The sequence below is a fragment of the Papio anubis genome, chromosome 6 (genome assembly GCF_008728515.1).
Source record: "Papio anubis isolate 15944 chromosome 6, Panubis1.0, whole genome shotgun sequence".
NCBI lineage: Eukaryota > Metazoa > Chordata > Mammalia > Primates > Cercopithecidae > Papio > Papio anubis.
Window position 1 is genome coordinate 86,238,738 of NC_044981.1, and position 23,618 is coordinate 86,262,355.

At 36.5% G+C, this 23,618-nt stretch overlaps 1 long non-coding RNA gene across 1 annotated transcript in view; it reads left to right on the forward strand.

Annotated features, from left to right (window-relative positions):
• The window catches only part of LOC103883858, a 123,398-nt gene extending 102,857 nt beyond the window's left edge, over window positions 1–20,541 (forward strand). The window contains exons 4-5 of the long non-coding RNA XR_002521652.2: window positions 13,330–13,392; window positions 18,209–20,541. This is a non-coding gene — a long non-coding RNA (uncharacterized LOC103883858). The remainder of the gene's footprint in view (window positions 1–13,329; window positions 13,393–18,208) is intronic.
• Window positions 20,542–23,618: the final 3,077 nt, after the last annotated feature.

A 23,618-nucleotide genomic window follows, 5' to 3' on the forward strand; every position in this document is an offset into this window, starting at 1 on the left:
ATTCAGAGACTTATAAAATATTATTGTTGAAAAGAAACTAAGACAACATTTAGTTTAACATCTTATTTTCTAGATGAGGAAGCTGAGACCCAAAGAGAATAAATAACTTGTCATATAGGTCATAAATGACAGATCTAAGACTAAAGGCCTTGTCTCCTGGGTTCTCTTGATGCCTCTCTATGTCACCTTCAGTTTGTTTTCGAATCGTTCAATATTCATTATTACATTTTAATTGCATCAAAATAACTATTCCAGAATTAACAGGTAGCATTGGTCTTCTCCTCTACCCCCGCCCCCAGATTTTCCTTCTTGTGCTTTACACTCAGAAGAAAAGATGACAATACAGATGCCCTTACCTTTGTTTTTATTAAGTACTGTTTGTTGATAATATATATTTTTTTCTCACAATAGGAACCTGGTTGTATTTTTTAAAAATTGACTTTGGTGCTGAAAGAGCTCTGGTTTGTTAAATGCTGCCGCTAGACCTCTCTCTCCGTGCCTTCTACTCCTACTTTCCGTAACTTTACTATAGCTCCATTCATCAAACCAAAGAAGGAGATGAAACAAAAAAAAGGCCAGCAAAGCTTTGTGAAACTCTGGGTAAAATGAGCATTGTATGTTAAGCAAGTAAAAGAGGTGGGAACAGTGTGGGCTGTATAATGTCTGCAAACTGCTTATAAGAGATATGTAGCATTTAGTGTTGTAGACAGCGTGTGACCAGTTAGTGTTTAAAAACTGCTTTGAGCCCGGGAGAGTAACTTGTAAAAATAGCAATTAGATTGATTCTGTGAGGTGAAGAAAGGAGCATGCTAAGGGTGAATCGGAGGGAGTGTTGAGCGCTGTATCCTTAAGGACACAGTACCCTACCCCATTTGTTGACTTAAAAGTTATATAAAAATGTGTAGAATATTAAAGTGTCTAGAGATGTTTAATGGTTTTTAAGGTAACTTTTAATAAGGTACATTCTAGTTTTATTTAATCACCAGTTAGGGAAACCACTCTGGCTGAACCATTAGAACATAGGCTAATAAAATACAACACAAAGCTTCTTGGTGGATGTAGCAATATTGTAAGACTTGATGCAAATGAAAAGAGTCTAAATGAAGCAATAACAATTGGGAAACAGGACATTTCCTGGGGATTAATGACAGGCTGGGTGGAGTTGGTGGACCATGGCTATTCTGTGGGCTATTAACCTCAGTTGATCATTAATTCCCAAGAAATAACCTGATGGTGAGGTCATTACTATAATTATCACCTTAAAGCGGGAAGAAGGATGGTAGACTCGAGAGTGAAGTTAAAAGAATGGTGATTATTTCATATAAAGCGAGTACTTTATAGACCATAGGGCTATAAGGTTTATTGAGTCATTTCTCAGTTTGTAAATGGGAATGAAGCATAAAGTGTCCCCCTTTTTAGAGAAGACTGAGTAAAGGAGTGGGACAAAGAAGCATGCTAGTAGCACAAATGGTAAAGGATGAGATTTTTTGTTCAAACTAGCTTCTTATAAAATGACTGATGGAATGTTGAGAGCATATCTGGCGATGCAAGTTATCCAACAATGGCAGAGTTAAGTAGTGTTTTGGGTTTGATGTACATACTGCCTTATTTGCATTGGTCTTTTTTTGACTTTAAATTTGATGGATTGAGGTAAAGATCTAGAAGTGAGGTTAAAGGCTTGGTTTTGCAGAGAATATGATTTTGGGCACTTGTATTCTCTGGGTTTCAATTTATTCATCTGTAAATATGAAGGGATATATCTAGGATCTCTAGAGACCAGTCCAGCTCTGAAGCTTATCTGATGCGTATTTAAGGAGTCAAAGATCCTCCTAAGATAAGACCTACAGAGCTGTGGAATAGTGAGGTAAACCGCTGACTGGTAGAGGAAACCAAAAGCTTCTCCTAGAGGATAAGCAGCTTTATGTAGTTGGGATTGAAGCTTCCTAATTCAAATTATTGATGGTATTTATTTTGGAGACTAACTCATTCTAGGTTGTAGACTTCTAGCAAAATAAAAATTATTTAAATGGCAATTCCCTACTGTTTTAATTGAAAATTTAATTTTAAAAAGAGTTCTACAGGCAGCTGATTCCCTGTTCTCCCATTGTGAGATCCAGTGGTGCCAAAGGGTGGTTTTACTGCTGGTTAATATTTCAAAGCCAAAGACTTCTATACATTAATGTAATTTGAATTAGAAGATTAAAGCTCAGACACATGGGATGAAATGAGGCTACATAGTTTGCCATGCTGACTCACCTTCTCAACCTTAATATTCTGCTCGTTTCATTCTCTCATCCACTGGAACTTTATGACATGTTCATTAATTCAATCATCTGTTCTTTCAACAGTTGGTAAGCACTTTCTGGAGGCCAGGAACTGTGTTATGTGTTACGAAACTAAAGGTGAATAAGACATAGCTCTTGACCCCTAAGGAATCACAATTTCATACACATCAATATATTAAAAGAAAGGAAGAAAGAATATTAGTGGCTTTCATAAAAGAACTAGGTGCACAAAATAGGAAGCAGTCTACCCTTCCCAGGGATGTCATGGAGCTCAGGCAAGGTATCACAGAAAGCCTTTGATCTTAAAGGATGAATGGGGATTATTATGCTGTGACTCAGGTGGGGAATGGCTTGCTCCACAAAAATATAAGAGTTGAGTACATGAAGGAGTGGAGAGTAATTAAATATGACTGGAACAGAGAGAAAGTGGAGATGAGACTAAAGGGGTCATAAGGTCAGGTCATGAAAGGCTTTTTGCATATTATCAGAATGAGTTTGGACTTTATCCTTTGGGAATGGGTGGAGTAATTACAATAATCTCATGTTCCCATTTGGGAATAACTTCCTGCTCTTCTTTCTTGTTGCCATCATCTCAAAGTGTCTAGTTCAAACCAGATCCTTATATGGCATTTACTTTAACTAGGAAATTGGTTAGAAACTGGAAACATTAGGCAGTAAAATAGCACTATTTGAAAAGGCTTATATTTTCAATTGTAAATATTTAAAAAATAGTGTCAGAGCTAGAATATACTAGGAATAAATATAGTCTAATACTGGTGTTGTCTCAAATTTAAAACATACTTGATTTAACTACCTTGAAAAATAGTAGGTGATATAGTTATGGCTAGTATATTTTAAAACTCACTGTTAGAGCAGAGTTTCCCTAATCAAAATTATTTCATAAAATAACAGACGTGTTTGGGTATTTTCAGGTATAATATGCAATATAAATATCTTTAAATGTTGATCAGAAAGTTTGAAAAAGAAGTTTGGTGAATGGCTAAAATACTGACTAGGAGCCAGAAAGATCTTATTCTATTTCCTATTACTTTTAGAAAAATCTTCAGATTTTTCTGTGTCTGTTTCCTCATCAACAAAATGAGAGTGTTGAAATTTATAACCCTTAAAATCTCTTCTGGCTTTAAGATACTGTGATTCAGTTGCAGCCTAATGTCCACAGCAAAGCATAGGAATCAATAAATGTATTTATTCTCCCAGTGATTATATACTGTTAACCTTCGTTGAAGATAGTTGTTCTTACATGCTCCACAACACAAGTTCTACCAGATCCTAAATAAGGTTTTTTTTTTTTTTTTTCAGTGAGTGGATGGATGTGTCAGTACTGAGGCACCATTTCAAATACACTTTAAGAAGAAGCTGCTCGGCCGGGCGCGGTGGCTCAAGCCTGTAATCCCAGCACTTTGGGAGGCCGAGGTGGGTGGATCACGAGGTCAGGAGATCGAGACTATCCTGGCTAACATGGTGAAACCCCGTCTCTACTAAAAATACAAAAAACTAGCCGGGCGTGGTGGCGGGCGCCTGTAGTCCCAGTTACTTGGGAGGCTGAGGCAGGAGAATGGCGTGAACCCGGGAGGCGGAGCTTGCAGTGAGCTGAGATCACGCCACTGCACTCCAGCCTGGGAGACACAGCGAGACTCTGTCTCAAAAAAAAAAAAAGAAGAAGCTGCAATTCTGTCTCCTTCTTGAACTTCGGCTGCACCCACTTGTCTAACATCCAACTCCTGGTCAAACCAAACATTTATTTTCTCTGCTTGTGCTTCTAGAATTAAAAAAAAAAAAAAATCCCATTCTTTGTTTATTGGCTTTCTAATAATTTATGTCGTAAACTTGGTTGAGCCTTCAATATAACACCCCCAAACTTTTCGTTATCTCTAGGTGTTCCCACAGAAACGATTCTACACTTTTAGGCCTCTTCTAAAGTTCCTAGCACAATTCAGCAAATTGTCTTGACTTGCTTTTTCACTGAGAAGATAGAAACTCTCATTATATGGACATCCCCCTTCACAATTTCTTCTTTTCCCCAACACATTTACTTTATATTTCTATCCATCTTTCTTTCTAAAATGTTTTCTTTCATTTCTCAATGGAAGGCAAGCGTTTCCTCTTTTCTGCGGTATCCTGATCCACTTTTACTCTTAGATCCATATCCACCTATCTACTTAGAACTTTGCCTCATCTCTGACTTTTTTTCTTCTGCCTTCTTGTGTGTCTCGCTGCTGCTCCTTCCCATCCATCCTCAAACATGCTCAGGTATTCACATGTCAGAAAATCCCTCCTGTCGCTGTACATCGCCCTGAAAGTCCTGGACTCTGTATTCCCTAATTCCATTTCTTTTAACCCCTTATCAAGGTGTTTTTAACCATATCTGCTTCTATAATTCCATTTATTTCTCAAGCTAATTTTAACTTGCTTTCACATCCCTCTTATCAGATGGTGTCCCTGAAAATCACTGGTGCCTGAAAAATGCCAAATTACTTGCCTTTCTCCATCATATTTGGGATGACATTTCTGAGCCCTTTAGTATTTTGAAAACCACTTACTTCTTAAATATCTCTCTTCTTTTAGTGTCCTGGGAAAGGTCAAAAACTGAGTTCTCCTTGCCTAACCTTGGGATTCATTTCTGACCTACATTTCACCCTAAATTTTGAATGAGCCAAGACTTTTCTCTCTTTTTAGCAGCTTTATTGAGGCATAATAGATATGCCATAAACAGTCCATGTTAAAAGGTAAGATTTGATAAGTTTGAAGATGAATGAACTTGTGAAACGATCACCACAATTAGATAGTAAGCATAAGCATATCCAGCACTCCCCAAAGTTTCCTCGGCTCCCTCCTCCTCCCCTTCCCTGCCCCATCTCCATCACTAGGCAACCACCAATCTGGTTTGTGTCACTGTAGATTTCTTTGCATGTTCTGGAATTTTATGTACCTTCATACACTATAAAGTATGTACCCTTTTTTTTTGTCTGGCTTCTTTCACTCAGCTTAATTATTTTGAGATTGATCCATATTGTTGTGTGTATTATTAGTTCATTCCTTTTTATTGTTGAGTAGTATTCCATTGTATGGAATCCATCATTTACCTAACCACGATTTGTTTATATCTAGAAGTGAATATGTAGAAGTGACATGGCTGGGTCCTGTGGTAAGTGCATGTATAACTCTTTAAGAAACTGCCAAAGCATTTACCAAAGTGACTGCAATTTTACATTCCCACCAGCAGTACATGAGAGTTACAGGTGTTCTACATTCTTGCCAACACTTGATACCATCAGTCATTTTAATTCAAGACATTCTAAGAAGTGTGGAGTGGCATCTTACTGAGGACTTGTTTTGCATTCCCCTAATGAACAATAACGTTAAGCATCTTTTTGTGTACTTGTCTGTCATCCATATATCTTCTTTGGTAGTGTTGTTTTTTTCCTTCAAATCTTTTGTCAGTTTTTTTTTAATTGAGCTGTTTGTTACTGAGTTTTGAGAGTTCCCACATATTCTGGATACAAGTATTTTGTCAGATACATGATGTGCAAATATTTTCTACCAGTCTGTGGCTTTTTCTTACATTTCCTTAACAATAATTTTGGAGAAGCAAAAGGTTTTTTTATTTTAATAAAGTTTATTACTTTTTAAAAAAGAATTTTTTGATATGATATTTTATCTAAAAAATATTTGCCTAACTGCAGGTCACAGGACTTTTCTTCTGTGCTTTCTTCTAGAAATTTTAAAGCTTTATATACTAAATTTAGGTCTATGATGTGATGTATAGATCAAATTTCATATTTTGCATGTGGATATCTGATTGTTCTATCACCAATTTTTGATCTCCACTGAATTGTCTTTGCTCCTTCATTGAAAATCAGTTGACCATGTGTATGGATCTATTTCTGTACTCTCTATTATGTTCCATTTATCTGTTTGTCAGTCTTGACACCAGTACTGCACTATCTTGATTACTATAGCTTTGTAATGTCTTAAAGTCAGGTAGTGCAATTCACCAGCTGTGTTCTTTTTTCCTGAAGTTGGTTTGGCTATTCTAGGTTCTTTGAGTTTCTGTATGAATTGTAGACTTATTTGTCAGTCATGGATGTGGTGTAACTCTCTATTTAAGTCACTTTTAATTTCTCTCAGGAATGTTTTGTAGTTTCATTGTATGTTGTACATTTCATATACCTTGTTAGATTTACCTCTCAGTGTTTAAATGGCATTGTCTTCTTAATATCCTTTCCCATTTTTATGGGTAGTATATTAAAAGACAGTTGATTTTTATATGTTGGTCTCATATCTTGCAACCTGTTAAATTCACTTTCTGGTTTATAACTTTTAATATATTCCATAGAATTTTCCAGACAGATGTCATGTCAATCTGTGAATAAAAGTTATTTTGTTCTCTCTTTCTGATGTGGATTACTTTCATTTCTTTTTCTTGCCTATTATATTGGGTAGAACCTCCAGAACAATGTTGAATAGAAGTGTCATAGACTACATCACTGTCTTGTTCCTCATCTTAAGGGAAAAGTATTTAGTCTTTCATAATTATGGATGCTGTTAGCTATAGATTTTTCAAAGATCTACTTCATCAGGCTGAGGATGTTTCTTTCTATTCCCAAATTGATGAGATATTTTTGTTTAAAATCAGGAATACATATTTCATTTCGGATCTTATAAAAAGTTTTTTTTTTAATTTAAATAGATGATCATATTGTTTTCCCTTCTTAGTTTGCCAACATCATAAATAATATTTACCAATTTTTCAAATGAGAAACCTACGTGACATTACTAGGATAAACTCCATTAACCAACTTTTTCTCATTCCCCCCATCACCATCCCTTCCCAGCCTCTGGTAAACACCATTCTACTCTCTACTTCCATGAGATCCACTTTTTGAGTTCCCACATATAAGTGATAACATGTAATATTTGTCTTTCTGTGACTGGCTTTTTTCATATAACATAATGACCTCTAGTTCCATCCATGTTGCTGCAAATAATAAGATTTCATTATTTATGGCCATTGTGTATATATACCATGTTTTCTTTATTCGTTTCATTCATCCATGAATTCTTAGATTAATTCCAATCTTAGCTATTTTGAATAATGCTTTAATTAATATGGGAGTGCAGATATTTTTTCTATATACTAATTTCCCTTTTTTTTTTTTTTTTTGGTTATATACTCAGCAATGGGATTCCTGAATCATATAGTAGCTCTATTTTTAGTTTTTTGAGGAACTTCCATACTGTTTCTCATAATGGCTGTACTACTTTACTTCCCAACCAATAGCATATGAGTGTTCTTCTTTCTCTGCGTGCTCAACAGCAATTGTTGTTTTTCTGTTTTTTGTTAATAGCCATTCTAACTGGTATAAGATGATGTCTCATTGTGGTGTTGAATTTCATTTCCCTGATGATTAGTGATGTGGAGCATTTTTCCATATACCTGTTGGCCATTTGTATGTTTTCTTTTGAAAACTGTTTATTCAGGTCTTTTGCCCATTTTAGAATTGGATTATTTATTTACTTTTGTTGCTATTGAGTTATTTGAGTGTCTTATATATTCTGGTTATTAATACCTTGGATGAAAAGTTTGCAAATATTTTCTCCCACTGTATAAGTTGTCTCTTCATTTGGTTAATTGTTTCCCTTTGCTGTGCAGATGCTTTTTAGCTTTATATAATCCCTTTTGTCTATTTTTGCTTCTGTTTCCTGTGCTTTTAAGATCTTACCCAAAAACTCCTTCTCCCGACTGATGTTCTGTAGTGTTTCCCAGTTTTCCTCTAGTAGTTTCATACTTTCAGATCTTACAATTAATTTTTTATTCCATTTTGCATTGATTTTTTTATATGGTAAAAGATGGGCATCTAGTTTCATTCTGTATATGAATATCCAGTTTTCCTACCAGTATTTATTAAAGAGACTATACTTTCCTCAATGTATATTTTTTGCACCTTTATCAAAAATAAGTTGGCTGTAAGTATGTGAATTTACTTCTGGGTTCTCTATTTTATTCCACTGGCTTATATGTCTATTTTTTGCTAGTACCATGCTGCTTTGGTTATGATAGCTTTGTAGTATAATCTGAAATGAGGTAGTGTGATGCCTCTAGCTTCGCCCCCCGCCAAGATTGCTTTAGCTAATTCGTGTCTCTTGTGATTCCATATAAATGTTGGGATTGAAGTTTCTATTTCTGCAAAGAATATCATTTCTATTTTGATAAGATTGCATTGAAACTGTAGATTACTTTGGGTAGTATGCACATTTTAACAATATTTATTCTTCCAATCCATGAGCATGGGATTTTTCCATTATTTTGTGTCCTTTTCAGTTTCTCTCATCAGATCTTTCACTTCTTTGGTTAAATTTATTACTAGTTATTTTTTGGTTTGTAGTTATTGTAAGTGGGGTTACATTTTGATTTCTTTTTCAGATTGATCACTATAAGCTTATAGGAATGCTACAGATATTTGTAAGTTGATTTTGTACAGTCCAACTTGACTAAATTCATTTACCCATTCTAATAATTTTTCGAGGGAGTCTTTAGATTTTTTTCAAATATAAAATAATGTTGTTTCCAAACAAGGACAATTTGACTTCTTCCTTTCCAACTTGGATACCCTTTCTTTTTTAAATCTTGCATAATTGCTCTGGCCAGGACTTCCAGTACTATGTTGAATAAAAGTGGTTGAAGTAGGCATCCTTACTCTCTTCCTAAACTTTATGAAAGGCTTTAAATTTCCCCCCATTTGTATGATATTAGCTGTGGGCTTGATATATATGACTTTTATCTTGTTGAGGTATGCTCCTTCTATATCCAAATTGTTTAGGCTTGGTTTTTTTTAATCATAGAGATATTGAATTTTTTCAAGTACTTTTTCAGCAGCTTTTGAAACGATCATGATTTTTGTCCTTCACTCTGTTGATGAGATATATCATGTATATTGATTTATATATGTTTAACCATCCTTGCATCGCTGGGATGAATCCCACTTGATCATGGTGAGTGATCTGTTTAATGTGTTGTTGAATTTCTCATTATTAATTATTCTGCTGTTCAAGTTTTCTATTTCTTCATGATTCAGTCTTGTTATATTGTGTATGTCCAGAAATATATCCATTTAGTCTGTTTTCCAATTTGTTGGCACCTCGTTGTTCATAAGAGTCTAATGATCTTTTGTACTTCTGTGCTATTAGTTTTAATGTTTCCCTTTTCATCTCTGGTTTTATTTGTATCATCTCTTTTTTTCTTAGTCTAGCTAAAGTTTTGCTTATTTCGTTTATCTTTTCAAAAAACCAACTTCAAATTTTGTTGATCTTTTGTATACATTACTCTCAATTTCGTTTATTTCTGCCCAGATCTTTATTATTTCCTTTTTTCTACTAATTTGGGATTTAGTTTGTTCTTGCTTTTCTAGTTCCTTGAGGTACATCATTAGGTTGTTTATTTGAAGTCTTTCTTTTTTTTGATATATGTGTTTATTGCAAGAAACATTCTTATTAGTACTGTTTTTGCTGTAATCCATGGGTTCTGGTATTTGTGTTTCCATTTTCAGTTGTTTCAAAAAATTTTTAGAATTTCTTTTTTAATTTCTTCATTGACTCATTGTACATTGAGGAACATGTTTAATTTCCATGAGTTTATACAATTTTCAAAGTTCCTCTGGTTATTGATTTCTAGTTTTATTCCATTGTGGTCAGAAAATATACTTGATACAATTCTGACTTTTTGAACTTGTTGAGACTTCTTTTATGGCCTAAGATATGGTTAATCCTGCAGAATGTCCTATGTGCTGATGAGGAAAATGTGTTTTTTGTCACACTTAGATAAAATCTCCCCTCCCCTCCTCTCCTCTTCTCTCCCCTCCCCTCCTCTCCCCTCCCCTCCCCTTTCCTCCCCTTCCCTTCCTTTTATTTTTCTTCTTTTTCTTTCTTTCATCTCCTCCTTTCTTCCTGCTTCCCTTCCTTTGTGGTTAAGACATTTTCTCTGCTAATATGTTTTAAGTCATTGCCTTTCATTTTTAGTATATCCATTATAAGTTTTTGCTTTCTGGTTATCATGAAGGCTACAAAAAAAATCCTATAGTTATAATGATATTTAAAATAGCCAATATAACTTGGATCACAAAAAGAAAAAGACACAAAGCAATATATAAAATCCTGTACTTATTAACTTCCTTTTTGCCCCCACTTTGATTTTTTGATGTTAAAACTTACATTTTTTATATTGCTTAACTTTAACAAATTGTTTTAGTTATTATTATTTAAGTAGTTTTCTTTTTTAGTCTTCTTACTGAAGATATAAATTGTTTAAATACCACAATTACAGTATTACTATAACAATCATATTATTGTTCATTTGTTTCAGTTTAAAAGACTCCTTTCAACATTTCTTGTAGGACAAATCTGGTGGCAATAAATTCCCTTAGCTTATGTTTGTCGGGGAAAGTCTATCTCTCCTAATTTCTGAAGGGTAACTTTGCTGGATACAGTATTGTACAGTATTATTGGTTGTTTTTTTTTTCCTTTTGCATTCTGAATATTTTGTTCCACTCCCTCCTGGCCTGTAGGGTTTATGCCGAGAAATCTGCTGCAAGTCATATTGGATATCCTTTATGTGGCCCTTGCTTCTTTTCTTTGGCTGCTTTCTGTATTCTGTCTTTATTTTTGATATTTGTGAGTTTGATTATAATATGCCCTGGAATATTCTTATTTGGGTGAATCTTATTGGTGACCTTTGACTTTCCTATACAGGGATATTTGTATCTTTTCTCCAGGTTTGTAGGTTTTCTATTATTTCACTGAATAACCTTTCTGCTCTTTGTCTTTCTCAGTTCCCTCTTGAACTTAGATAATCTGAATATTTACGCTTTTAAAGTTGTCCCACAGTTCTTATAAGCATGTTCATTTTCTTCTTCTTTTATCTTCTTTGACTGTGTTTCCAAATAGTCTGTCGTTGAGCTTACTGACTCTTTCTTCTGTTGAAGAAAGAACATCAGCTCTGCTGTTGATGTACTCTTTTGCATTTTTCATTTCATTCATTGCACTTTTTTAGCTCCAAGATTTCTGTTTGATTTTTAAAACTTATTTTAATCTCTGTATTAATTTTTTTTTCTGATAAATTTCTGAACTGGTTCTCTCTCTCTCTCTCCTTTAAAAATATTTACTAAACTTCCTTAAAACAGCTATTTTGAATTCTTTGTCTAAGAGACTGCATATCCCCATAACTTTGGGGCTAGTCTCTGGCACCTTATTTTGTATGTTTGGTAAGGTCATAATTTTCTGAATGTTCTTGGTGTCTGTGGATGTGCAACGATCTTTGCACATTTAGGGATTAGGGATTTATTTTAGTATTTGCAGTCTATCTTTGTTTTCGCTTGTCCTACAGAGATCTTTCCGAGGATTCTAAACTGACGGACTCTTGTGTTTCAGAGCCTGTGACCTGTGCAGGTACCTGCACTAGAGGACACTCTAAACTCAGGCTTGCCGTGAGTCTCACACGGGCAAGGTGGACATGGCTTTCTGGTCCAGAATGATCTGGGGAAGACTTAAGGAGAGTACCGGGGCTGTGTGGGAGTGCAAGCCAGGGACTTAAGTTTAGAAGACTACCCCAGTGATTAAGACAGGCGTGACTCCCAGATCTCTGCACAGGTGGTGTGGGTTACCAGATGCAGTGAGAGGGGCTATAATTGAGATTGGACCAGCTTCAGGATTTGCAGTGGGAAGGACGCTGGTGTGTCTGTCTCATTAGTTTAGAGGGTGCACCACCCAGCAGGTACCTGCACAGGTGGGATAGTTCCCTAACTGTAGCAGGAAGGACTTGAGCTAAGACTGGGCCCCCTTGGGATCTCCTAAGGGACAGAGGCAGGAAAGCCTGATTAGCTCAAAGGGTCACCTGTCTCCTAGAAGGACACTGCACAGCCAGGATAGTTTTCTAACCACAGACTGTAGCTGAGACTGAGTCCCCTGGGATTTGCTATGGAATAGAGGCTGGAGAGTCCATCTTGTTGGCTCAGAGAGGCACATGTCTCCTAGCAGGTCTCAGCACAGATAGGGTATTTTCCCAACTGAAGGCTAGATATAAGACTGGACCCCTGTGAGGCCAAGGCTGGAGCACCTGCTCCTTGGCTCAGAGAGATGTGTATTTCCCAGGCAGTCCTTGCACAGGTGAGATGGTTCACTGATTGCGGAAGGAGGGGCCGGAGCTGGGAATAGGCCCCCTTAGGATCTGTTGTGGGCTGGAGGCTGGAGAGCCCAGTCTCATTGGTCCAAACAGGTACAAATCTCCCAGCAGATCTTAGCACAGAGGGGTTGCTTCCCCAACTGCAGTGAGGGGCTGGAATTGTTATTGGGCCTCGTCAGAATCTGTGGAATGAAGGTTAGCAAGCTCATAAGGGAAGCTCAGACTCTCTGGCTGTGATATACGGGCAAGTCTCCTTCTGGGTCTTTGTGTGAATAGCTCTGAGCTAGGACCTCAGCTGAAGAAGGCTAGAACAGCGCTTCCGGGCAACTTTCAGGTTAACTGCAGAGACTAATGTCAGCCAACAGAGGAGCCTTTTCTCCAAGACAGTAGTGTAGGCAGTTCTTTCCGGACCTCTTGGCAGATGATTTTTGGTGCAGTTTCAAGGTCAAACAGTGCTGTAGCCAAGTCCCAGCGGGGACTGGACCATATCTGGGATTGAAAGCAGAAGCAAGTTTGGTCAGGCGGACCAGCCACCTGGGTCATGGTCTGCATTCTCTAAACCAGGGGTCTCCAATCCCCGGGCCACAGATAGGCGCTGCTCCATCCGTGGCCTGAGAACCAGGCTGCACAGTGGGAGGTGAGTAGTGGGCAGACAAGTGAAGCTTCATCTGTATAGCATGTCCCTATGGCTTGCATTATCACCTGAGATCTGCCTCCTGTCAGATGGGCGGTGGTATTAGAGTCTCATAGAAGCGTGAACCCTATTGTGAACTGCACATGCCAGGGATCTAGGTTGCGCTCTGCTTATAGTAATCTAATTCCTGATGATCTGTCACTGTCTTCTATTAGCCCCAGATGGGACCTCTGATTGCAGGAAAACAAGCTCAGTGATCTCGCTGATTCTACATTATGGTGAGTTGTATACTTACTTAATTATATATTACAATGTAATAATAGATATAAAGTGCACAATAAATATAATGCACCTGAAACCAGGCCGGAGTGCAGTGGCACAATCTCAGCTCACTCCAGCCTCTTTGATCTACCAGGCTCAAGTGATCCTCTTGCCTCAGCCCCCCAAAGCTGGGACTACAGACATGCCACCATGCCTGGCTAATTTGTGTATTTTTTGTAGAGACAGGATTTCGCTATGTTGCCCAGGTTTGTCTGAAACTCTTGAGCTCAAGTGATCCACCTGCCTTTGCCTCCCACAGTGTTAGGATTACAGGTGTGAGCCACTGTGTCCATCTTGATTCTTTCTTAACACAGCTATATTGTCTTTTATATCCTGAATCTTTTTTTTTTCACTTTTTTTTTTTTTTGTGGATTTCAACCTTCTTTTGGATCTAATTGAGTTTCTTTGCAATTCGTATTTTAAATTCTTTAACTATCATTTCAGATGTTTCCATCTGATTAGGATCCATTGCTAGGGAGCTAATGAGATCCTTTGGAGGTGACAAAGCACTCTGGCTTTTTGTACTGCCAGAGTTATTGTGCTGATTCTTTCTAATCTGAAGGAGCTGTCTTCTTTTTTTTGGATTTTCTATCATTTGGATAGGGCTTTTAATTTTTTTGTTCTTTTCTCCCTTGAGGGTATGACTATGGTGTATGTTATGTATGTGTGTGATTGATTGGCTTTTGTGGTTTTTTTGGTTGCTTTCATGGGGCCAAGGCTCTGTCTGGGTTCCTCGGCTGTGAATGCTTTCTGTTCAATATCTTTCTCAGATGCTGCTTGTTATGAGGATGTATTTTCATTTGGTGATGCAGTTTAGGCTGCAGTCCTGTAGATGGCACTTAAGAGTAAGAGCTGGCAGATAGTCTGGTGCCTATTGGATGCACCTGCCCTGATTAGGTTGGCAGGAAGAGATCGTGATGGGGTGCCTTGAAAGTCTCAGAGGAAGGGGCAGGGGTGGGGGTTCACCAGCTCCTCATCCTAGACTGGCAGTAATGCAGTTTGCTTCACTGTCACACTCCCGTCATGGGGCTCACAACCATCTGTTTATGAAGGCTTTGTCCTTTGGTTCCTGACCACACTGTGGCTCTGTGCTATAGATCTGCCTGTCTGACAGTTATTACTAGAATGGGGGTCAGAGCAGAGCTTTGACCCACAGTCTAGGGCAGGTAACTTCATGGTTTATCCTCCATTGCTGGGGTACTGCCACACCGTGTAGAGAGGGGGAGTTGAAACCCACCCTTCCTGAAAGGCTGAGCAGGCACAGCCTTGATTTTAGTGGGGGTGGAGCCACCAGAAAGGCATGAAAGGTGCTTTTGTTTAGTTTCTGCTCACTTTCAGTGGGTTTGGAGCTGCTGAAAAAGTGAGAAAAATGCTTTCTTTTAGTGCAAGCTCACTAGGCAGGGTGAGAAGATCCACTACTGTGTCTGCAACAGTGTACAGCAGATATTTAAAGATGACTCTTTCTCCACATCTGTTCCCAGATGTCAGTGGTGCCCCCTTCACTGTTTGGTGCTGTGTCTGTGTTTCCTTTATTTCAAGGGAGCCTTTGGTGGCCTGTGCTTCCCCCTCGCTTAGGGGTAGCCTTTGCTGAAGAGTAAATCTCCAGGGATCTACAACTCCCAGGGACCCATTGGTCTTCTGTGCTTGCCAAAGTCAGAGCAAATTGTAGGGTGTGTTTGTGGGTGATTTGGTGATGCTGTGGCTCAAGGATGGAGGATCTCTAGGCAGGACAATGATACCAAGGTTAAATTATTAAGATTTGTTGTGTGGAACAGAATGTAGTTTATCTTGACAAATGTTAAATGTTATACATTCATTTAAAAACAATATGTTATACTGTTTTCTGGGTAGCACATTCTATGACTTTCAATTATATCAAATTAGATGATAGTATTGTTCAATAATTGTATAACTTTAAGATTTTGTTTCTATTTGTTCCTCCTGTTATTTCACTAGGGGTGCAGAAATCTCTGACTATATTTGTGGATATATCTTTGCATTTCAGATTGTGGTCATGTATTTTGAGCTCCAATATTAGGTGATTAATGTTAAGGATTGTTATTTTTTGAAGAATTTCTTCATTATTGTAACATGACCTTCTTTGTCATATTCTTTGTAATATTCTTTTTTCTATGTTGTCTGATATCAATATAACCACTCTTATTTTCCTTTGATTTTTTTCAAATTTTTCCCATTTATTTTACTTCAAAACTATTTATGTCTTTATATTTAACATGGGTTTCTTATAGGCAGCATGTAAATTATCTTACTCTCTTATCCAATTTTATAATTTCTGCTTTTAAAATGGAGTATTTCAACCATTTGATTGTAGTGTAATTATGGACAAAGTTTCGTTTAAATGTACCATCATATTCCTTGTTTTCTACTTATCTCTACTTATTTTTTATTCACTTTTCTTCATTTTTTGTGTTTTTTTTTGGTTTATTTTTTATAATTTCATTTTTTTTGTCCTTTTTTGGTAGCCATAACTCTTGGTTTTGACATTTAAGTGATTCTTTTAGGGTTTAGTGTACATTTTGTGCTATTAATGTCATACATTTTACTTTATGTATGTTATAAATCCCACAATACATTGTTATTGTTTTGCTTTAAGCAGTTGTCTTTTAAACAGATTTAAGTTATAAGAATAAAATCTTTATATTTACCCATGTATTTATCATTTCCATTGTTCTTGATTCCTTTGTGCAGGTCTAGGTTTCTATGTAGCATCATTTTTCTTCTACTTGAAAGAATTCCTATGGTGTTGATTGTAATTTAGTTTTGCTGTTAATGAATTCTTTCATCTTTTGTAGGTGTGAACAAATCCTTGTTTCACCTTGGTTTTTGAAAGCTTTTTTTAGATTAGAGAAATCTAAGTTGTTTTTTTCTTTGAGTACTTCAGAAATGTTTCTCTATTGTCTTCCTACGTTCATCGTTTACAAGGAATCTTGTACTATCCATATTTTAGTCCTTCTGTGTGTAATTTCTCTTTTTCTCCAACTGCTTCTAAGATTTGTATTTTTATCACTGGCTTCCTGTAATTGATTTATTATGTGCCATGGTATAGTCATATATATGTTTGTACTTGGGCTTTGTTAAACTCTGTGTGTATGTGAGTATATGGATTTTATCAAATTTGGAAAGTTTTAGCCATTATTTTTTCAAAATTTTTTTTGGTCTTCCCTTTAAGGGACTCCAATTGCTCATATATTTGGTCATTTAAAATTTTCTCACATTTCACTAATGCTCTACTCCTTTTTGCAAGTCTTTTTTTCTCTATGTGTTTCATTTTTATAGTTTCTGTTACTATGTCTTTAAGTTCACTAATCTTTTTTTCTGAAATGTCATCTGTCATTATTCTCAGCCTGTGTATTTTACAAAGCAAACATTGTAATTTCTACTTCTGAACATTGAAATGGGGTCTTTTTTATGTCTTTTATTTAAAATGTTCAACTTTTTCTCTACCTTTAGAATATATTGAATTCAGTTGTAATAACTGTTTTAATGCCATCTGTGTCATACTTGAGTTAATTTTTATTGGTTGACTTTTTTCTCTTTATTATAGGTTGTATTTTTCCTTCTTCTTTGCATACTTTATCATTTTTATGGGTGCCAGGCATTGTAAATTTTGCCCTGTTGATTGCTGGATATTGTTGAATTTTAAGAATATTCTAGAGCTTTGTATTTGAATGTGGTTAAGTTACTTGGAAATAGTTTAATGTTTTAGCTTCTTGCTTTTAAACTTTGTTAGGCAGAACAAAGCTATTATTTTTTCCCATTCTTGAGGTAATACCCCTCTTAATTCTTTAACTGATGCCCATGAATTATGAGGATTTACATTTTGGTGATGGGGGATAGGCATGACTTCTGGCCATGTGTTATTCCTGGGTGCTATTAATTCTTATTCTTCTGAGTGGCCCTTTCCTGGCCGTGGGTAGTTTTCTTAAACACAGGCACTCTTTGGTGCTTAACCAAATACTCAGTGGCGAACATCTGCAGTTCTGTGGAGTTCTCTTTCTGTGTATCTCTCTCTTCTTCAGTGTTCTGCTCTGCAAATACCAGGAACCTTGTCTTCCCTGGACTCCCAACTCTGTCTCCTCAACTCAGGGAGTTCATTGGGCTCTGCCTGGATTCCTGTCTTTGCATCAGAACCTGGAAACTACCTCTAGGAAGTAAGCTGGGGCCATCATAGGTATGATTCAACTCATCTGTTTCAAACCCAAACCCTCATTTCCAGTGTGTTCAGAACCATAATTTTACATATTTTGTTTGGTAATTTGGTTGTTTGTAATAGGAGTGTAAATTTGGTCCCTGTTATTACATCTTGACTGAAAGTCTTGTTTGTCTCCTTATTGTTTTTTTAATGCCAAAAACTTATTTTGGTGTGTGTTGAGAACTCCTCATGTAATTAGAGTTACTGATGTCTACTTAAGTCTGCAAGTCTGCCTTCCCTCCTCAATTATTCCCTCTAAGGACACAAAACCTTTATTGTTTGTCTTCATGTTTTCAATGTTAATATAGCAGTGCTTAACACATAGAAATTTAATGCTTTTTGAACTAATACAATTAAAATAGGGTAAGCTTATGCTTCTGTGAAGTGGTATATTAGTGTATATAATATACATTTTATATTATATATACATGGGTGTGTGTATATATATATATGAATATGTGTGTGTATGTGTATTTTGCTTACGTTGCATTTATAGTTCTGTAATTTTTGTGTGTGTGTGTAGCCAAGAAATGCTTAGTGAAAATTTTTTTTTTTTGCAGCAAATAAAGGTTGATGAGGTTTTACTTTAGCAAAATGAACAACAAGATTGATGCTTAAAATGTAAAGGTGTTACCTGTTCAGGCTTTACTCACTCTGAATATTAATAAGTATGTAAGTATGATTGTTGAATATTTAAAAGGAAATACTAAGTCCAATACCTGGAAAGGAAAAATCCATAATAAATGTTAAAGTTAAATATCTCAGGTTTAATTTCTTATCATTTTATTTTAAAAATAAAATTGTGTTTTTCAATTACATTGCAAAACAAATGTGTAGAAATATATATCCATGCCTGTCGCTGTCACGTTGGAAAGAAGTCTTGTAGAACAGTTTTGTCTGCTCCTCCCAGCTTTGTTCAGAGTTCGAAGGGAGTAAGGCCTGAGAGAGAGCAGATATTTCTCTAGTGAGCATGAAATTTGGTAACCTTAGGCCTGACCTTTAATCTGCTAAAGCGGAGAGACAGAGGCATTTCTCTGGGACACTGGAGAGGATATAAACCATTAAAGTCAACAGTGGATGAACTCATTCCATTACTTTTAATGACATTATATCTGTGTTTGTGTGCTCAATGTAATGATAACTTAGTAAAGGAGAATTAATTCCACATATTATCTACATAAAGGATAATGAGGGAAATCAGTTTCCTCTAAGGAAGTTTCATTAAATTTGGGTATAAGCCAATCTACTTTAGATTGGTCCCTGGCTCTTGGATGACTTTCAAGCCTTGAGGCTCCTAGAGAACGAACAAGGCCATATTTGAATGTCAGGGAAACAGACGCAGAAGGTTTCAGAGGACTCTTGTCACTGAATTCCCTTTCCTTCTGGAAAAGCAAACTGCTAGTTTGTTGACCATCAGGTACAAAATAAATTTTTTTTCTATAAACCAACATTGTATCAGCTGAGATAGTTTTAATTCATATGATTTGTGACTAAACTATTTGATTTGTGGATCTGACAGCTCCTTGAGGTATTTCAAGTAATAAAAACAACAAACAAGCTAATAAATAGTGAATTAGTAAATATTCAGTATCATTTTGTATTTTTTTGTGTTATATTTTTCAACACAGGAAATATTTTGTATTTTTTTAGCATAGGAAGGTTAAAGCAATGTTTCCAAGTTAAATGCCTGTTTTGAAAATCTGTCCTTGTTAAATTAGTGTTACTAAGTATTGACATTTTATATAATGCTAGTGATTCTTGCAGTGAAATTTAGAACACACAGTTTTCTTGTGGGTTTAGAATGTAATTAATTTTTCAAGTTTTTACCTGAGCAAACAGTTTGATGTCTCAAAGACAGCAAGGCAAATTTACTAAAATATGCTTATTTTAAATTGAAAACAAAATTTTATCAGAGGTAAACTGCACTTAAATTGCTTTAATCAAAAACTGTTAGTGATCCTTAAAATGCTTCTATGTACATGGAGCAGTCTTATGTACTAATACATTAGTAACTCAGACTAGATGGGGAAGAGCAGTTCTAAAATAATAAGCACATTAAATTACAGAACTTAACTGTTGCAATGAACTGAATTTTGTGTCCCCCAAGAATTCATATGTTGAAATCCTAAGCCCCAAGTTTATATATTAGGAGGTGAAGCCTATGGGTATAGGATTAGAGCTATTATGAAAGAGGACCCAGAGAGCTGTTTTGCCGCTTCCATCATGTGAGGACAGAGCTGTAAGACACTGTCTATAAACCAGAAAGTTGGCCCTCACCAGACACTGAAACTATTGGAGCCTTGATAGTGGATTTTCCAGTCACCGGAACTCTGAGAAATAAATAACTATTGTTTACCTGTCACCCACTTTACGATATTCTGTTAAGACAATGGTAATGCAGTTTATTGCTTATAAACTATTAATAATAATATTTATAAATCAATGTCAGTTACAGAGCTAGTGCCTAGAGGAATTACCTATAAATTAAAATAATAAAATCAAAGCGTTGTGGGAACCACTGAAACAAATCAGTGTCGAAAGGATCTTGCCATTAGGTTGGATACTTTACTAAATGATACCAAAATAATTGAATGAACATTTAAATACTTTTTACCTTAAATTTAAAAAAAAAGAAAAAAAAAAGTTGCCTATATTTCCAAGGGTTTTGCAAAAGTTTTAATCTCAAATGCTTATTTGTCATTTATATTTGGTAACCAAATTAATCTATATACTCTATTAAGAAGAACATCCTTATCAAAGATAACCTTCAGATTTCACCTTGTCTGAATTTGTTCAAATTCCCAATTTGTGAAGCCCATATGAATAAAGTCTTGCTGTATTTCCACTTCCAGAATAAATAACACAGCAATGGAATGCAAGTTTTGGGGGGGACTTGAATTATTCACAAAACAAGTATTTGAACTAATCCTATGTGTAGATTTTAAATTTACAATTATTTCTGTGCTTAATCGCTTATAGATTTTTGGGATAATAGAGAATTTATTAATAGAACTTTAGGAAAATGAACAAATGTGGGAATGACATGCTACGACTAGAACAGGATTTTGGCCCAGTAAAAAATAATTATTGATGGCAAAAAGAGTGTATTACCTTTCACATTGCAATTGTATGGCAGAAGGCAGTCAAATGGGAGCTAGAACAAATATATCAACTATTTTTATACATACTTTATCTTTTAAGAATAATATAAAAATGAGGCCACACGCGGTGGCTCATGCCTGTAATCCCAGCACTTTGGGAGGCTGAGGCATGTGGATCACCTAAGGCCAGAGGTTCAAGACCAGCCTGGCCAACATGGAAAAAGCCCATCTGTACTAAAAATACAAAACTTAGCTGGGCGTGGTGGTGTGTGCCTGTAACCCCAGCTGCTTGGGAGGCTGAGCCAGGAGAATCGCTTGAACCCAGGAGGCAGAGGTTGTAGTGACCTGAGATCATGCCACTGCACTCCAGCCTGGGTGACAGAACAAGACTCCATCTCAAAAAAAAGAAGAATATAAAAATAGATATAGATATTTTAGGGCCAGAAATTTTAGTTTCATCATATTAGACAGAAGTAACTATTATAGATTACCTAAAGGATGCAAAAACCATCTTTTCCATGTGCTATTCAGTATACAGTACTGTCCTTGATTTTTCTTAAAAATCATCTTAAACACTATCATTATCAATAACCTCTAAGTGAGTAGAAGTAGGTCTTTTATTGCTAGAGAATTTACTGTGGGCTAACTCTGTCTAAATTATGGGGTTATGAATCTCTGAATGCTTAGGTGGAAGCGGAAATTTATGTTTATCACCATGAACTCACAACATGTTTACCATCAGCACTGAGACATTATATACTTCTCCAGAGGAAGGCCCTGGGATGAGGCTTTGAGGGACAATGGTAATGATAATGATGACAACGAAAGTTATGGGCAGTTGCTACTCATTCAATAAGCATGTATTGAATGTTTACTGAATGTAACCTACTATGTTCGAGGCATAGTTTTTAAGTTCTGGCTATAAAGGTGGAAAGTCCCATACTGTTTACATTCTAATAAGGAGGTACAGAAACCATGGTTGAGTAAGTGTATCTATTGTATATCAGGTAATGATAAAAGCTGTAGAGAAACAAGAAGGTGAATGGGAAATGCCGAGGGGTGATTTGTTACACAGGACAATTAGGAAAGGCTTCCCTTATCATGTGATGTATGAGATCTGCTTTGTTTACAAAGTGGGGAAGAAAGCCAAGAGGAAATCTGGAAGAAGACATTTTCACACAGAAAAAAAGAGCCAGCACAAAGCTACTGAGAATAGAATGCTTGGCTTGTCAGAAGAACAGCAAGAGGGCCAGTGCAATTGGGAGAGTGAATGAAGGGAGATGAGGTCAGAAAATCCAGGAGAAGGGGTGGGAGGGTCAGATTATAAGACCTCATGGGTCACTGAGAAAACTTGGGCTTTTTGAGCAGATGTATGGCAAGGTCAGAATGAGCTTTTAGCAGCCTCACCTTGCCTCCTGTGTAGACAACTAATCCTATTGGGGCTAATTGGAAGGCTTTCAATAACCTAGGATAGAGTTGATGAGAGGGTGATAGTGATCAAGAAGAAGAGAAGCAGAATTCTGAAGTAAAAGCCAGCAGAATTTGCTGATGGATTGGATATGTGGCGCGAGAGAAAGCAAAATGTCAAGGATAAATCCAAGGTCTTTTGGCCTGTGCAGCTGAGGGGATAGAGTTGCTGTGTACTGATAGAATTATAGGAAAGATGATAAGGAGTTTGGTTAATAGGCATGCTAAGTTTAAAATACTTATTAAACATCTGCCAAAAGATGTCAAGGCAGATGAAAGAGATGAGGGAGGATCATCAGTATATTAATGTTCATTTATAGTTATCAGATAATATTACCTATGGAGTGAGTGAAGACAGAGAATTATGTGGATTGAGCCCTGGCCACTCTAACATATCAGAGTTTCCAGGGAGATAAGGGAGAGTCAGCCATGGAGAGGGAACAGGAGTGGCCAGTGAGGTAGGACAGTCTTGAATGATGGTGACCCTGAAGCCAAGTGAATAAAACATCTCAAGAAAGGGCAAGTGATCAATAAAGTCCTGGCTTGTCGGAGCTCTGGCCACCTCCACATGAAGGGTTTCTATGTGGCTAAAGCAGTGTTCTGTATCCTCTTAGCAGCATCATGCAGTCAGGAGTCCCTTCAAGAAATGACTAGAGTAAGAATCAGTTAGGAATCCAGCCTTAAATACAGTCTCCAAGGAATGTAAGGTACAGACCTTGATGAACTCTTATCCTCTCGTCATGCAATGGCATGCAGGACTCTATTTTCATCAATCCTCAAATCTTGAGTGCCTCTAATTTTGTTAATGAGAGCCAACTTTTATATCTATCATACAAATTAACAGAATCTTGTTTTTATCAAGGGAGAAAATGTTTTCTGACATCTAGTATGCAAATTAGCAAAATGTCTGTTGCAGATGAAGATATCAGCAGGTGGAGAAAATGCAGTAGTCACTCCTGGAGTGTGGCCCTTATGGTTAGAATAGGAACTGACTATCCTTGGACTGTGCATTCTTGACAGCATTTTACCTGCTCATGCCTAGAATTAAAACTTAAAATATTTGACATTGAACCTATTATAATGCTAATAACCTGATGTACTTTAACTAAAATTATAGATATTATTCTATTAAGCTGTCTCAATAGAGGAACAAGAAAGTTTCCATGGCTGTGAAGAGGAAACATTGGGGTTTGAACCTAGATATGGCTAAATTAAAGCCCATGGTTTCCATATGAGGCTGTATGGTTCACCCCTAATATACAGTTCCTGCATTTCAGAACCTACACTCAAAATAGGCAGGCAAGTTGTGGATATGCCTAATTAATATGGTTTGGCTTTGTGTCCCCACCCAAATCTCACGTTGAATTGTAATAATCTCCACATGTCAAGGGCAGGGTCAGGT